This window comes from Parus major, chromosome 4 (genome assembly GCF_001522545.3).
Source record: "Parus major isolate Abel chromosome 4, Parus_major1.1, whole genome shotgun sequence".
NCBI classification, from domain to species: Eukaryota; Metazoa; Chordata; class Aves; order Passeriformes; family Paridae; genus Parus; species Parus major.
In genome coordinates this window covers 16,534,340-16,553,081 of record NC_031771.1, presented here as the reverse complement: position 1 = coordinate 16,553,081, position 18,742 = coordinate 16,534,340, and the positions used below count along the sequence as shown (strand labels likewise).

Here is an 18,742-nt window from a genome sequence, read left to right as displayed (position 1 = left end):
GCCATAGAATGGCATTAAACAACACCTTTTTACGTCATCTGGTTCCAACCCTCTGCCATGGCAGGGACACCTTCCACTAGCCAGGCTGCTCAGAGCCCCAGCCAGCCTGGTCTCGAACATTTCCAGGGATGGGGCACATCCACAACTGCTCAGCTTTCTGTAGAGTGCCTCACAACCTTCACATTGAAGGATTTCTTCCTAATACCTAATCTAACGCTACTCTCTTTCAGTTTAAAGCCATTTTTTTCCCCCTTGTCCTACTCCTACATGCCCTTGTAAAAGGTCCCTCTCTGGCTTTCTTGTAGTTCCCTACAAAATATTGGAAGGTGGTCTATCATCTAATCAGAGCCTTCTCTCCTCCAGCCTGAACAACCCCCAGCTTACTCAGCCTGAGTAGGAGAGGCGCTCCAGCCCTCTGATCACCTTTGTGGCGTTCTTTGAACATGTTTTAACAGGACCAGGTCTCTCTGGTGTTTGAGGCCCAGAGCTGATGCAGCACTGCAGGCGGGGTCTCACCTGAGCAGAGGGGCAGAATCCTCTCCTTCACCCACCTGGTTACACTGCTTGTGATACAGTCCAGTTGTGTGTTTCAAGCACACGTTGACAGGTCATGTCCAATCTCTCTCATGCACCAGCACCCCAAAATCTTTCCTTTCAGGGCTGCTCTCAGACCATTCTCCACTCATCGCGTATCAGGATTAGGGCACATGTTTGCATGGCCCTGCTTTGAATTTTGAGTTTGATACATATTACGTATCTATATTTTATTTTTTTTTTCTAAATATGTACTTGGGACACAAAGTCACTCAACAGATCAAATAATTCAAAAGTAAAAAAATATCTCTCACCTCAGTCAAGCTAAACTCTGGAGAAAAAAAGTATTTTCAGGATTACCTTTGTTTCAGTAATTATTTTTTTTAAAGAGTCTCCAGGTGACAGCATCAGACTTACAATCTGTTCTGGAAGTTTACAACAATTTCTACATGTAAAATAAGCCCATCAAAAGCCTTCTAACTAATTTCTGTTAGATTAACTAATTTAAAATGTATAGGTAAATGTAAACAGTTTCATATTCATTTGAACTTGCTATTACTCCAGTTCTGGAGCACCACCTACTCTTCACCAAGCAAAACACTCCTGTGTGTATTTGAGCAGATGAATTGCCTAATTTGACACAAAGGAGAGTGTAAATATTGGACACTATGGATTAGTCCTGCTGTCTTTCATCTGCTTTCAACAGATAAAAGGGATATTCAGCATCTTACTGCTCCTTTTACTAAGACTTCTGTTTTCCTTACATTCTTACAATGAATTGCAAAATACGCTTTCCTCTTATTCAGCTTTGACAAATTAGCAGTCTGAATTTGCCAAGCACATGGATTTGGCATTCTATACTTTATTGTATGAGGAAGTCATTAACAGATCAAAGCTCAAATGCTGGTGTGCCTGTTTAAAGCTTTTTGCATTCTTACACAAATACTTCACAGGCATGCAGTGCACACGGCACTTTCACACACTCACTCCTGGCTGATTTGAGGATACCACACACAAAGAAATATTTGCAATATTCAGGCCAATACATTAACCATTTATGGTCTCATCTTTATGGATTCTGACTGCAGCTTTAAGAGTCTCCATTTATAAGGAGGATCTGAAGAAAATTACAAGCAAAATGCTGACACACCCATGAAATGAAGAAAACAGCTAATGATTCAGTCTTTAAACATTGATCAGGAAAATGGCTGTTTAAATACAAGGAACAAAATGCATAGGAACTATAAACAGAAAATATAAGGAAAGTGAGATTTAGGCACATATTAACTAAAAATGAAGGTTGACCTGAACTATCAAAGTACTAGAGACACAAGGGATAGGTGTGGACAGACAATTCAGATTGTACTGAAAATGTAACTATAGTCATTTAACAGAAGAAAGTACTACAGATAACACAGCCCAACACAAAACTTTCAGTCCACAAAAAACAAAGGATTCTTGAGAATATCTGCACCAAAGACACTGGCAAAAAAAATCCAGAAGCCTAATGCCAGCCATACTGCAGCTAATTTTAAGCCATTATATGTATGTATATGTATTTGAAATACATGAATCTGTTCTTTAATCCAGACCAGCTGAAGTTACATGAAAAAAGCAAATCATCAAGTGCTAACCCTGTCCCTGATCACCCTGTTCTTATGTGTCATCTGCAAACACTAAAGCTGCTGTGAAAGAATAAACTTGTTTGAAAGAAGAGGTGAATCCGTATTCTTTTTCACTCTCTGCTCCCACAACTCCTGCTCTGGCCTTATTCTCTTTAGGATAGTAGCTTGTACTGTGTAAAGGTTCCAAGCTGGGGACATCAGCACAAGGCACACACCTACATGGCTGCTGCTGGTCTGGCCCTGACACCTGTTCATGGCTCCAGCAGAACTCTCACAACTTGCCCAGGGACCTGCTCCAAAATTCCCCAACTTCAGCCTGTAACATCTAAAATACCTCCAAAAGCTTCCCAAGTGAATAGCCAAAGTGACAGCTATTATCCTCAAGCTCTGACAAATAGAAAAGACAGAAGAACTGATCAAAGAGCACTAATCCAGGTTTCCCTCTGCAGTTTCCAAAATTGAGAATACCAGGCAGCACAGTGAGCTCCTGGAAAAGCAGTAAATGCAGAATGTGCTGTACCAAGGCAAAAGAGACACAAATTCCAGGGCAGTGTGTACTGTGTACAGATGACAGCAGTATAACATAACATTATGTCATGCTTATATCACTCCTCTGGAGCTTATGAGAATATCAAGTCTCACTGCTGTGAACAAGAGTGCTGAAATATATAAGGCAGATCAAGTGAAAGAGTTAGATTTTATAAAATGTCTCCTCCATCTTTTTACACAACTAGGACCATTTAATAGTTTCAAAAGCTACTGTTGACAGATATAAGTAAAAGGCAATGCTGAATGAGAGAAGAAAAGGCTTGCAAGGTTGGTCAGGAATACATACTTGAGTCATTGCCCCATTTAGGAATGAGCTATACAGGAGTAAAATACCAAAGAGGAAGCATTTCCAAAGCAAAAACTGGAAGAGTAGCTGGAAAAAATTCAGTGATGCTCTCTTTTGGGCTACATGAATTATTTTGTACCTTTATTTGAAGGAGACAGAAATGCTTGAGAGAAATAAAAACCCAAAGACAAGCTCCCATTGTGATAAATTCAGTTTAAAGTGCATGGGAAAAGCCAAATGGAAAGTGTTTAACTGATTTGGTCACTGAACAGTCAATTCCACTTCTGAGAATGTATTTCCTCCTTCCCACTATGAGGAAGGAGGAAACATTTATTGTCCTGATAAATGTCTGAACGTAACAAGCCAGGTGCAGTGATGGCACAATGATATAAACAGCTACAATGCTCCCAGGAGAGGATGGCCACAGCTGAGTCACAAGAAGGTGACATCTCACATCAGCCTAAATGACATCAACCTGACAGGATTCAGCTGCAAGGGTCCTGTGAAGCTTCACCTGTAAACACAGTACACAGCTCACAATCAGAACTGCCCAAGGCACAACAGGTCCCACAATAACACTGCACAACTCATACTACATTATACAAGGAAGGACAGATTATACCCAATTATATCTTGCTTGCCCATCTACCCACTTCATTTAATGTTAATGTGTTATTATATCACTGCTATTTCAAAATCTGGATAAGTTTTGTTTTGTGTCCAGTCTTTACTGGACTCCACCTGAAACACAGATGTTCATTATCCATTACCACAATTGCCTGTCTGCTGATTAGGTAAGAAAAGAAGCGGGTTTCTGCAACATCTTCATTTAATGCTGGTTTTATCAGTAAGCTGCAAATAGCACCCATCATACTCATCAATACAGGACAAACACAGGAACAGTAAGAAAACTGCACAGTACTTGTCTGTTAGTGGTTATAGTGCACATCACAGCTCTCACTTCGATGTCTCTTTCTGAACTGTTATTTTGGTGGCACTGGTATCAAAGCACTAGAAACGACTGACTGCTATCAAATTGTGCAGGCACCCACAGTCCCTAGTACCTAAACACCAGTACTGTTATTTAGGTTAGAAACAAGGAGCTGCATCCTGTGCCCCCAGGCCAGACTCCAGGGTAACCACTGCTTTCCCACTGTTTTTTGTAACAGCATAAATATGGATGTGAGTCAAAGGCAGCTTGTGGATACTTCAGAGGGCTCCTCAAGGACTTGACCTGAAGAAGCAGCTGTCTATGAGAATGCAGCCTATGACTTCAGGCCTTGCACCTTTATTAAGCATTTTCCAGTCATTATTCCTCCCAAGCAAATGTCAGCAGCAGATGACAGGTGGTAGCATCAAAACCAGATAGTGGCCTTTTTCTCACTTTGTAACAAAGAAGAGGAGACTGCATTATGTGCCATTAGAGCTATGTTTATGAATCCACCGGCAAAAAACAATGAGCTCCTTTCCGCCCCAAGAAAGCCAAAGAAATTGTTTCAGTTAGCACTTATCTGCTTACTTTCAGAAAATAAATAGAATTTTGTTTCTTTGGTTTTAACTAATGAAGTAATGTAAATTAAAATCTTATAATTATTGAATAATAAAACTGGTTTTTTATAATACTGCTCAAGACTTCTTTATTCTTGCTGACACTACAATACTTGAAAATAAAACTGAAGTTAATTTTATATGATGTCTTACCCCAAGTGTTACTGAAACACAGTATATGTCTCAGTACCAAAGTGATCAATATCAGTTGAAGACTTTTCTGTAAAGCTGTCATTTTTAACAGAATTACCTCCTTGAACACACACAAAACACTATCATGATTTATCTCAAATTCCTTTACCGTACAAAATTATTCAAAAAGGTACATTTTCATACCATATTGAAAGTATGTTTTTAAAAAATCAAGACAAACAAAAAAACAGACAAACAAAAAAACAGACAAACAAAAAATAAGTTTGTCTTCAGCAGCAATCTTTTTCATCTTTTTCCTACCCTGAAAGTCATGTTGCAGATGAGCCTGACAGTTAAAGCCCAATTAAATCAACTTTGAGATGGACAATGACAATTGGAGTTTCATCACTAGCCCGACATGAAATATTTTTTAGAAACAGAAAAACAGAGAAACAGAATAGCTAATATTCATATACAAAAGTACCAGTTGCTCATGAATACATTTTTAAGTGCTAACAAACATAATTCAGAAACATCCATGCTAATTATCAAGTATTGTACTGGCAACATATTCGTGAGCCAGAAAAAAATCTCCAATTCCGGGCAATTGCTGGAGACTCAACCGTGGTTCATCTCCCTGCGGTGTGACCCAGTGCTCACTCCTAGGCCACTCACCTGGGAAAGGATTTCTTCCACAGATCAACTGTCAGCACTGGATATTCACTGCCAGTTCATGGCCCTTATTCTCAACAAGTTAAACTTCATGAACTGTTTTCTTCAGTCTGAAGTAAGCAAGTTGAGAAAGTGTTTTTGTACTGACAGAGTAGAACAGAAAATGGGTCTGTCTCGATAAACTGGGTCATTGGTGCATCATCCTCTATGCTGTGTGGGCAAGTGTTGCTAGGAAGACTTTGCTGCTATAACCTATGCATAAATGAAATGCCAATGCTTCTAAGTAAAGTTTGCTGTAAAGATATTTTTAGCAAAAAAATAGTAATTACTATTCATAAGAGTGCTAATACTTCCTCAATTGCCATGGACAACAGTAGTTTTTATCTAGTCTAAGAATTAAATGCTTTTTTTGTTTTAAAGAGGCAGAAATAACTGCAAATGCACTAAGACATACTTTCTGTGCAGCTGTAATGATAGGAAGACAATTTCATACATTAGCTGATATGCTCATTGAAAAGAGCAGATGCAAGTCCCCCTTGAACAGCATTACACCACATTTCCACTCAGAAAGGGATTTTTGTGAGCCTGGGTTCAACAGCTGACACAGCAGCTCAAAAACTTGGGTGCTGCCTTATTATTACAGGTTCTATTATAATCACTGTAATTAAAGAACTGACAGCACTTTCATTATGAATTTTTATCGGTTAATAATTGAGCTGTGAAATCTGCTTTGGGATGGAATTTTGCATCTAGGTATGAATGCCTTTCTCATTTCATGAAGAAAAAAAAGGGTCTGTGACTTTTCCATTTTTCTCTGAATACGGACAATTACAATGCCTAAAAACATTTAAAAGCATTCTGAAATACAGTGCTTATAACAACAGAGAAGCCCTCCCAGAGATTTTAAAGAAAATGATTCAAAAAAAATGTCTTATTTTGGTTCTGTGGACCTAAGAGGTTTATGAGATATGGAGTCCAGCCAGTGGACACACTTGTGTCTTTAGGCAGGTAATGTCTCTGTGCTTCACCTTGCCTGTCTCTGTAAGGAGAATAATGGGTGTAATGATCTGCACATGAAATGCACTCATTGAAACCCCAGGAACACACTGCGTAGCTGACATGTCTATTTTAATATAATACATGACTGCTGACCCTTGTACAGCTGCAGACTTTATATTCTTCCTTCACATGGATCCACACAGATCCTGTGTACACAACAAGTCAGGCCGCCTATGGACTTCTGATGCCAATTTCATAAATACACTTGTCCCCATATAATCTGTTAGGGCTAATATCAGAGTTTCAAGATCCTGACTACACCTGAAAGTTGAAGGCTTAACTGCAGGAGTCTAGAGAGCTTAACATGCATACTACAATAGCCTAACTGCTTGTAAGTACCCATCTAACTTACTCTACACAGAAGTTTTTTCTAAGCTGTATAATTAACCATGAAAAAATGTGAATGAAGCTTTAGCATACTCCAAGATTTTAACACTTATTACTGCTTGTATTACCTTTTGCCATCTCCCTCCATATACCTGATCAGAAATCTGTGTTATAAAAACTTATATTTTGAACTCTAAAGAACCTCTCAAAAGCAGAATCTCTCATATGTGAAAGGTAAATGAACACCAGAACAGCTTTTCGAAGTAGTACCATTAGAAGAACTGCCCTACTTTCAAAACTCTGAACAAATTAACTTTACTAGGCATAGGTGTATCTCTTCACTGATGTTTTTTAAACAGAAGGATTCACATCAAGAGACATCAAGTCTGATGCTGCAAGTCATGCCATCAATAGAATTTCAAAGTAGTTTTCAAACAGAGATATTGCAGTTGTCAGTCTCTTCAATATTGTATTTTCTCTGCTTGACTTGATTCACAGTCATTTAGGATTGTGGTATCACTATCCATGGCATAATACTGACCAGAATAAAGTACTGTTATAGCTGTACAGGGAAAATGAGCTTTAGGCTTTAATCCTCTGACACTACATTCACAATCATTTAATACTTCCAATGCTACTTCTCTAAGACTGTAATAGCACCCTTAAAAACATTAAAAAAGCTGCACCATAAGTAGTTAAGGCATGAGCTAAAATGACAGCAGAAATCAGAGCACGTGAAATAGCTGAAATTAACACTTCATTGTACCAGTACCACTTATAATATATACATGTTCTCTCTTTAGATATAAAAGCACAGTTTTCGTTTTTAACAGTATTAGTTTTAACTTGAGTGAACATTAAAAATTGCCATTGTATCACTACAAGAATTATAATTATTCCTTCAACTAAACCCAAATAAGAAAAAAATAAAGGCCTTGTTTTTCTGAAGGTAAGTAGCACCAACACAATTTCAAACCATCGACATTAATTTCATGCTGACATCGCTAATGATGTCAGCAGGACCATATGAAAAGACATTTCAATCATGAGAATTAGATTGTGTGAACTGCAATGCAGTATCTGGGAGGCTGTTACCTTGTTTGAGCCTCTTCAGCACTTTACCCAGCACTGAAGAGGAACAGGAAGAGCAATTCCAAAGGTCTAGTCCACAAGGAGCCTGTACCAACAGCCTGTCTGTCTCTCTCTACCTGCTCTAATGCAGTTAGCTTACACAGTTTACAAAACACTGGAGCCCATATTATAATCAAACAAGATGACCCAGCAATTTACAGCCACAAAAAAAGGTTTCACGTTTTACAATTGAAATTAGATGCAGAAAAAAGTTGGCAAGCACCAAAGAACCTCCAAGAAAAACTACCAAGAAAACCTGCCTAGAAGTAACTGTGCGAGGTCAGGAGCACATTTTATCGCTGTTTTAAAGACTGTTTCAGGAAGAGAGAAATTAAAAATAAAAAAGAAACAAACAAAATCAACAAAAACACAACACTCAAACCTCAAAGTGCTGCTTTTACAACTACATTGTAAAATCCTCATCCATTTAAAGACCTCTCAATCTTTTCATACAAATACTGTGGTGGTTTGTAGGTGTTCTCTAAGCCACACACCCATCTTAGGCACAGTGACATTACAGAAGGATAACACAGACAAAGGATACAAGGTTCTCAATGACAGTCAAGTATCAAAACCCACAAACACGGTAGGTTTTAGAATGCAATTTGTTCATTGTTAAATTAAGAGTATGTGTACATGTCTGTGTGGACCTCCAAATAAATCTGCTCCTTGTACAGCAAAGTACATTAAAATCTCCATTTTTCAGTACCTTCCTTCTTCTAAAAAATGGTAAGAGTCTTCTCAATCCTACTGAGGGTGCTCAAAGTTCAGGCAGCTCCTTTAGTCTTACAAACTTCACTACGAAATTACAACTGCAGGTGGAATGAAGAAATGAGTCAATATGTGCTACTTTGCCTTTTCCATAAGCAAATAAGGTAAGAGGTTTATCTCTCTAAAATCAATATTGACAAAGAAAATCCATACCAGCAAAGAAAGTTAATACCCTGTTGATTTAACCAGGTGAAAAATTACTACATCTTCATTTTTTGCCCGAAAGAACATAAACCAATTATTTGCAGAATGAGTTGTAACTGGCATTAGTCAGCTACTAAATTTTGTACGCTGCTTCACTCTCTCTTAGTAAATATACAGATGTGTAAACTGCATAATTCTAATTAGTTACAAATGGTAACTACTCAACTGTCCCAAAGAAGACAATTTTGTACAGCAAAATTTTACTCTGCCTCAAATAAGAAAAAAAAGCAAAGCCCCCAAAGATTTACTGTAAATACTGTCATATGATACCCTTAAAAATTAAAGTCTTGTGAGACAAGGAAATAACTTTTGAACTACATGGCCTTACTTCATAAGCATACTGTCTGTCATAGGATTTACTGCAAAATTCAGCAGAACAGGATCATATATGAAGTAAATCAACTGGAATCTAAACAATAGTCATTGGGAGAAAAATTCCTATAATCAGTTTAGAATTTAAATAAAATTTTAAATATATAAGTAAATGAAGAAGCAAGACATGGAAAGTTATGTTACTGCATTTCTGGTTTACACACTTCATTTCTTAGAGTTTTTTTACAATGAAATACAGCATTTCTTGAACAAGATCCACCAGCAGTGTTCTCTTTATGGCCACCCCAAGGCAAGCAGGCTAAGAACTGTTCTTCCAGGTTTTAGCTCCAGACATTCAAAGGTACTTCTGGGTGGTGCCAGATAAGTTTGTAGAAATTGAAGGGTAAGCATCTGAAGCACAGTCATCAATCACAAGACAGCAGGCAAAAAAACAGCAGAGTTAGCAAGAAAGGTTACAGCTAAGAATTCTACAAGAACCCTGAGGAAAAGGACTAGGGAAAAGATAAGGGAAAATGAGTTTTGTAGATGAAAGTGAGCTTACAAAGAGGAGAGTGAGGAATGTCAGAAGACACAAAGACTATGACATTTGAGAGATGGAAAAAAAAGTAAACCCTTACTGCTAAGAGAAGTGCAGAGGCAGAATTTTGGTTCTCTCATTCTATTTTTGGAAGCTCAGCTATCTTCAGTCTGCCTCATTTCAGCTGTCTGTGCACAGATCCCAGGACTTACATGGAGCTTGCACTAATTTAACTGAACACTGCACTTTTGATTCTGGGCAGATTAGACCAAAGAAATGAAGCCTGATTCATTTTCTAAATGGCACAGTAATTTGATAAATTTTAGGGACATGAAAGGCATTACTAAAACTGTGTTAAAGCATTATTAAAACAGTGTAACCTTACTTCATAATTCTGTATCATCAACCTCTTCCCTGTTCACTTGCTGCATATACCCATTTCCTCCCCTTCATCACAAGCCCACACCCCCACAGCCCAATAAGTTTTATTAGTCTTTCATTCCTATGCCCTTTAATTTCATATTCTAAGTGGTCTTCTGGACATGACTCTTCTACCAGCAACTGCACTGCTGTGGAGGTTGTAATTTTTTTAAGTAAAATCAGATCAAAATTCCTTTTTTAAAACTTGTCCACTGCCTCACAGGGAAAACAGGAAGCACTGCTCACCTCACAGATTTTCCATTTTCTTCAACACCAATAAAAATTCACCCATAGTCATGTTTTGAGCCACCTACCCCTTCCCTCTTGCTTTTCCCACAGCATAGTCCGTGGTGGATGCAGTCATCCTGCAGGTGTAACTGCTCAGGTAATGGAAGGAGGCAGCAGACAGAAAGGTGTTGGGACAGGGTGAAGGACCAGCTAGCCCTTGGCAAGGTTCCAAGTGCCATCCATGAACATGAGCCCAATCCAGCTGCCAGGGATAGAGAAAACCAAGGCCACAGTTTCCCTCTCTGCATGAATCCGAACAGACACGTGAACCAAGGACTGTTTTCCAAGCACTATCACTCTGACAGGGTGTAGTGATCCTGGGAACTCTCTGCATCAGTCTCTCCTGTCAAACCAATTCCATTTTGCACCAAATACAAATATGCACTCAGCAGGAGGAAAGAAAGAAAGCAAAGTGAGTGATCCCAGAGTCACCTCTCTCGCAAAAGTCAAATCAGGACATCTGAGAGAGAAGAAAAGTATCAACAGTCCTATTTTTTTTCCTGCAAACCCTGGGAACCTTAAATCTTTTGTTTCTACTCAAATGTGGCCAAGAATTATAATAAAATACTACTTTTTCTGTCTTAAAACAGTTTTTCCTGGTTTACTTCAGTCTACCATATAATGGAGCAATAATCTTGACTAGCTAATGATTTTTTTTTAATTTATTTTATAATTCAGCCTCCAAACTAAACCTCAAAAAATTTCAGATCCCAGCCTATTAGTACCTCAGTACAACTTCTATAGCTTTCAAGGACTAAGAATCTAGAAACCAAAGATTAGTAATTTGAAACCCCCCCAACCTGTGTAACAGCCCATTATTTTTTTTTATTTGATTTAGGCATTTTTGCAAGAAGGACATTCTATAATAAATTAAAAGAGAACAGGTAGACATACAATTGCGAAAGAAGCGTAAAGAAGTATAAGCAACATCGCTGCATCAAATGGTAACAGAAACAATTCCACTTCATTCTTAAAACCTACCAGTCCTCTTGTAAAATTTTTAAAATACACAATGCTCATTACACACAAGCACTGTCAACATTCATGAAAATACAAGCATTACATTCTAAATTAGACTTAGTAAGTGCAGTCCTATTAAACAGAAAACAGCATTGCTGTAACACAGGCTGGGATAAAGCTCCCTTTCTACTGCAAGAATGTTTTCTAAAAAGGAGAAAAAATCTCAAATAAAATTAAGTGGAAAAGGCCATACCATGTTTTTATATGCAATTACACTTAAATCAACCAGCTGCAATATGCAGAGTGTTAGATGTTCATGTGACAAATATGGTAATCTTAAATTAGTCACACGTACATAGATACTGAGATTAGCAAAACTGTGTGTACTGTACACATATTAAAGAAACAGAAAACAATCCTCAATCATTTCTCAGTACAAGTATCACTTAATGTATGTGTAACCATGAAATTGGTTCTAATGAATTATGGCATTAAAGTAAGTTAAATGAACAGAAGAGTCTGGCACCAGGAGAATTTCAATATATGTATGTACAAATGTACCTTCCTACCCTTCCTAAATAAACGTGGCTTCAAAATACACCTTCACACTAATCCAGCAGACCTTGCACTGAAAACAAATCATGAACTGGGGACTGACATCTCAGAAGTGCTATATAATTTTCTAAGTCTTCAAATTGATCATGGTGCAACTGTACTCCCACTACAAGGTTCCTAAGGAAATGTACATGTAAGATCTGTCTGCGAGACAGGATGAACTTTACATTCATCAGCTACATCATCCTGTCAAAAATGAAATTACACAAATTAGCTAACATATAGAATACAACCAGAAATCTACTTCAGAGAGATCCCACTTCTGACTAAAGTGTTATGATTTTGAGATCTGCTCTCTAGAATCAGGACCTAGATTTCTCCCAGTTTAGAAATTACTGTATTTCCAAAGATGTGAACTGCTTTTAACCTTAAGAGATTTTGTTTGCTGAATTTACATGGCAGCTGCAGCTTTCAGTTACAATAAAACTGCATGTAGCAGGAGCATAAATCACCTCTTTCCTAGATACATTCACAAAAGCTGGAAACAAAGATATTTTCATACATCAACAAACAAGAAATACATATTTTTAAGTGAATCATTTGAATCTATTAGAAAAGGAGGAACTTTAGCATTCACTTCAGTGATTAATCTAAGAATCATCCTTGTGCTAAAAAAATGACGTTAAGAGTTTTACCTATCCATTTATGCAATCTTTTACATGTTTTCCAAAAGCTATTTTTCCTCATTCCTTTTACCATCCATGCATTCAGGAACATGCTTTCTGAGTTTTAATTTGGAATCTCTAATAAGGTTGAAACAAGAGACTCCAACTATCATTTATCAATTAACATTAATCACAGAAAATCATAATGCAGCTGTGTTTCAGAGAGAAAGCATTTCCATGGATGAGACAAGAGGTAGCAATTTTAATGAAAAAAAAAATTCATGAGCATCACCACCAAGCTTAATGCACATTCTGAGAATTTAATCAGGGTGATCTCAACATGCAGTAGGTCTGAACTACTGAACTGTAATTAGCAAAACAATTTTCAAATGTGTATGGACAGAAAAAGACAAAGAATACACACCAGATGTAGAGATAGGACAGTGTAGCTATGCTTTGTAAAGTACTACATTAACTGGAAAAATACAAGAGCTAGCTCAAGGACTTGTTTACCAAGTGTTAAATACATTTTACACAACTTCACTGGGTTGCGGAAAGATTTCTCAAACTAAGCAATGGGAATTCTACCTGTCAGCAATGCACTGGCCACACAGAACAGTTGTGCACTTTGCAATGCTCTAAAACACAAAAGCACAGGTCAGACAGGCCCTTAGGTGTTAAAAAAGGAAATCCCCCATGGAGCCTCACAAGATCCCCTGCCGTAATGCTTCACACAAGGCCAGCTGAGGGAGGGGGTATAAAGACCAACATGAAGAAAGTGCAGTCCAGTCTGAATTGCAGAAGGAGTCAGAACAACATCTGGGGCAGGAGGTGTAATCTGCATCCTGAGCAATTCAAGCTGCTTGGCTGCTGCACCAGCACATTCAGCAGCAGCTGGAAATTCCTCCTGGCTGTCACACTGCTGTCTGGACATGCTGCTTTCCATGGAGACAGCTCTCCATCATAAATGTGTGTATCCCAGCAATATTCAAAAGTAAAAGGATAGTAACTGCAGACCAAATCTAGCACTACAATTTCCATCTTTGTTTTCAGTATTGGAAGAAATGCATTTTTTCTTTAATTTTCCTCCTTTGTAGTTATTTTGATTTTTTTGTTTTTTGGTTTTTTTTGTTTTGTTTTGTTTGTTTTCAGACCTGTCAAATTACCCCACAAACAGCTGAGAGACACTTCAAGCCATCTTCCCATTGCAAATAGGCTCTGGCTTCCTCTCCCACTCAGCTGGGACTCACTGCACCATCGGTCCAGTTAGAGCACAGAATAAATCAAGTTAGAGAATTTAACCATTGAAATCTAATCAGACACAAGCAGAGTGATTTCTCCATAAGTTTAATTATGATGCTGTTATGATGAAGAACACAATGAATGCTAAGGCCTGGGACAAAAACTAAAATGGTAGAAATATCCTTATGGTGGCAGCATGGACATGTGAGGAATTTAAGTAATTCTAACCATAGCTGCAAAATGTAATAATGTTTAGTAGTCAAAAACGAAGTGGCAGTGCACTGTCTTAATATACTTTTGCAAAGTTTAATTTTACAACATGTCTCAAATGGTTTATTCACCCTGATCCTCTAGGGGTTGAGTAAACTAAGGTTTTGTCAAAAGCACTAACCATCATTATTCTCTGCTTCAAATTTGCTGCCCTTATAGAAATGCATCCTGCTCCATCTTAAGCCAGTGACCAAGAAAAGTTTTGTAAGAAAATTAATAATGCTAGTGTCAGAAATCATTCACTATAGATGAAAAGGTGATCATTACTTCTCCAACTTCAAGCCCAAGAAAAGCTCATTTTCCTATTTGGCCCCAGAAAATGCCCAAAGATATGCAAATCTATACCCTAATATATGGATAGCTCACAATCCATCCAGGAAACACCTGTGTACATGTAAGGGAACTCTACCATTTCCGCTGAGTTTCAAACAAATTATTCCTTCCTTCCTTTCTGAATGAGTGGCTAAAATTTGTTCTCCTGTGAGCTGAGTAAAGGATAACATTTTAACCTTTACACATTTCCAAATTTTTGCAGGAAGCTTTCACACTGCTCTCACCATCTCCTTCCTGTAACCATAAGGCTGCACAAAGACCTCTCTTCTCCTTCACATGTATCCTGCAGCAGAGAGACTTTTGCAAGCTATTCTATGCTGGTTTGCCAAGAGAACTTCTCTGCAGACAGGAAGGCTGCCCTGTCACCACAAATAGTGTTACAGCACCAGCCAAACCTAGGACACGCACATCCTCCCACTTCTCAAGCATCCTAATCTGAGCTGCTGTCAAATCTATCCTACATTCACCTTGCACCCTCAATAGCATTCTGACTCGTTCCAAGGAGGGGGAAGACTTCACAGATTTTCACATCATTTCCTATTTAGGCCAGTATCTTCTCATGCCACCTCAAGAGAACAGTATCCCCTTACACACAGTGTTAAGAACCAATGTATGAGGTTTTGTGATAATTATTACACATCTTCTATCCTTTAGGGATGAACACAGGACAAATTTCCACCTTCCAAGTCTGATTTTGTGCCTCATTTCTTGTGATCCCTCTATGGAAAGAAACTGAAGGACTCTCCAGAGCAGTTCCACTCCCAGGATTTGAAGGAAAGAGATATATATTGTCTAACGCTAGATGTAATTCATAGAAGAACATATATTTCTGGAAAGCTTTTAGGGAAGTTCATTCCTCTGTAGCCTCTAATTTTAAGCCATCCATAGCCTTCATTTTCGTATCTTGCAACAGCAATTTCCACTAGTCAGAACAGATGAAGAAACTGGTTTATTACATGATACCAGTTAGTTTTCCAAAACAACCACTTTTGTGCCCCAGGAAAATCGGTTGTCTAGAGAAAAAGAGGCACCACAAAGAAAAACAACATTTGTTTACACCTATTCCAAAATACAATTCCCTCCTTCTCAACCTTCCACTGAGCTTTGATAAGAGATATATTTGATGAATTATGTCCTGGCTCTGGGTCTAAAGTACAAATGAAGGCTATTTTCTTGAGGGCCATCTGCCAGAGAAAGTAGTGGGGGGGAAAAAAAAACCTGTTCTTGTCAGAGCTTCAGCTCCCCTTGGCTGATGCTGAGGACCGCAGGAAGATGGCAAAAGAAAGATCTGTGTCAAACAGATTTCTGGAAGCTTTTATCACATTACTGTTAGAAGCAAGGCAAAAAAATGCTCCAGAATTGAAAGAAAATATCCTGAGGATGCACCTTTCTCCTCCTGTTCTATTGCTACTAATAGAAGTAAGAATAGAAGTTCTAATAGAACTTCTCTACAGTTTTACTGAATCTCTAAGGATAATCAGTTTATTTACTGTTTATATTTATACTTACTGGTTCAAATACTTTTTTCCACACTACTTTCAATAAATTAGAGCAACAGAACCAAAACAAAGACAATTCCAAGCCCTACAACCATCTCTTTAATGCATTGCCTTTTTGTTTTCCATGTCTTTCTTTTGCTTTTATTTTTTTTTAATTCTAAATCCATGCAAGGTTTGCAATAAAATGTAAGATTCTTGTAAATTTTTTCTTTAGGCATGTTCTATCTTACTTAGGAGTTCCTTTTTCTAGCTGTAAGAAGACATAAGTTTATTACACTTGAAGCTATTTCCCTCTGAGCAGGGAATGCAGGAAGGCACCAGTTGTCAGAATAATAAAATAAGATCTGTGAACGCCTCTAAAAATATGTATCAATTAAAATTAATGTTTTCAGTATCAAATTAACAGTACTCCATCCTGAGACTCTTTCTTTGTACAAAAAAACAGCATCTACTGTGACAGTACCTTTAATTTTAGCATTCACCTTCTTTCTGAGGGAGAGTTAGTAGCCCTGTGACTGAAGTGTCTGTCACAATGGCATTTTTTGTAAAGCTGGAAACTGAGAGTTGGTTTAACCCCACCAAAGAATTGCAGTAATTGGAGGATCCTGCTTTCAAACAATCACATTTCAATTGTGTCAAGAAATTTCAGTGAAATAAACATATTAGAGTGATGTTTGAGATGCCTGGTGCTCCCACCAAGTGGCTATAAAATGTGTGTCATTAGCTACATTTGATCAACCCCCCACACCTCACTGTGGTGTACCAAACAGAACTGACATCGCTTGATGCAAATGCGTCTTGAGGGAGAAAGAATCCTGCAAAGGAATGGGTTTGGAGTTACAAGGACTGAACAGAATGTTTAAAACAAGCTGGGCTCTGCAGGAGCAATGTTTTAACAGCTCCCATGCTAGCAACACCTCTCCTTTGAAAGGCAGGACCTGAGCTTTTTCTCCCTGTAGTGCTGAAACACAATGCAGCTGAACAGCAAGGTCTGGAGCTGATTTTTATTGATTCTGGGCCGTTTCACCATCACACCTCTGTGTTCAGACTGCATGTTAAATTGCTGTAACATATACATCTTTGTGATTGATTGGGAGCACTAAACAGAAACCTAGAAGGTCACAACACGACATTAGTTTTTTACTCATTTTCTTGAGAAGCTGAGAAAGAAAGCATTGAAGAAAAGGCAACTTAATTTAATAGACACAGCTTTAAACTAAATGAATATGAGAAAAACTCGGGATTACAAATCACTTTCAATTGCATTTTAAATTCTCTCAATCTCAACAGTGGCTACATATGTTCACAGATGTGATCTGATATGCCACTTCAAGCAGGGGACAGATGCCCTCAGGGTACAAACATTGACATTGAGTCTAATGCAGGCTTTATCAGAATCTAGCTATTGCTTTGGGAAGGTCTGGTCCTGCACTGCAGAGAGAACGTGCTTGTAGAGATTGGACTCATCTCACTGCCTGTCTCTCTGTGGCTCAGAGTTCAGTTCAGAGGCTTTACATAGCATACTCACACAGAGGAGAAAAGGATTAAACAACTTCCATGAGAGCAAACATTTGTTCAGCAGCTTTTTCAGTAAAAGTGTGTTGAACTCAAGACACAGCAGCAGGATATGATCACCCAATTAGATGTAATTAATTCTGCTAATCAACAACTTTGTAGGCAAGCAATATCTCTACCAGTGAATATTAACAGTCAACTGGGCATTCCAAAATCTTATTGACAGCTAATCTATAATACAATAAAAATATTATGCTTTCTTATAAATTGTGACACTCTTATTAAAAAAAAAAAAAAAAGGCATCAGCTTTTCAAAACTCTCTGATCTTCAAACTAAAAGCAATAAAAAAGCTTGAACTCATTTCATCCTCCCTTCTTTTTCCTTTTAGAGTTGCCACAGACAGAATCAAGTGAGAAACTTGGGTGACTTTGCAATTCATTTTTACTTGTGATTTTTTTTTTTTAATGTCCCAAGTATTTCTGGCACACATTTAATATTTCCAAGAAAATATATCTTTATTGATTGCAATGAGAGGCACGTACAACAGTTTGATTTTTACTCTTGAAAACAGAAGTATATGTGGATGACTAAGCATGACAGAATATAATTGCCCCTGTTGTTCCCTGTTCTGTCTTCAGAGACTGGCACAAAATAAGAAGCAGTCTATATGATTGAATCTTAGATGGACTATGTTTTCATAATGAGCAGAAAATAATATTCCACGTATGGGATAAAATTTTCCACTTAAATATTCTCAAAGTAATGAGTTTCAAAGTCAAAATATAATTATTTGCATTAAATACCTGTTCCCAAGCAAATACTAGTGTTTTAAACTGACACTCTAAAGACAGAGACGGCTGCTAGTCTGCCTTCATTTCCATTAAAACAACAGTTTTTCATTTTAATCTAAAGTAATTCATTTTCAAGTAAAAGATGAAAATATCCATAAAACTTTTTGTCAAAAAAAATTAAAAATACATAGATTCCATCAAAACACTCTGTACAAAGACACCACTGCAACCCAAACTTGTACCCTGTTCCATGTTTCAATACAGCAAACTGTATTATCAAGTCACTGAAAAAAACCATGGTTTTGTGACCTTTGACTGTGGGAAGCAGCACACAGAAGCCACAGCAGCTGGAGCTGAACCCTAAATGGAGCCAAGCAAGGCTGTGCTGAGCTCACAGGGGCATTGCTGCCTCCCTGAGCACTGAGGGCCAGATGAAGCCCCACTCCCACTGCAGGGCTCTCCCTCCTGCTCTGAGGATGCCACAAGTCACTGCCATGCTGCTTTCTGAGCTCTTT

General features: G+C 38.0%; 1 protein-coding gene across 3 annotated transcripts in view; it reads right to left on the bottom strand.

Moving 5' to 3' along the window:
• CCSER1 (coiled-coil serine rich protein 1) overlaps positions 1 to 18,742 on the bottom strand; it is a 608,967-nt gene that overhangs the window by 560,827 nt on the left and 29,398 nt on the right. The window lies entirely within an intron of this gene.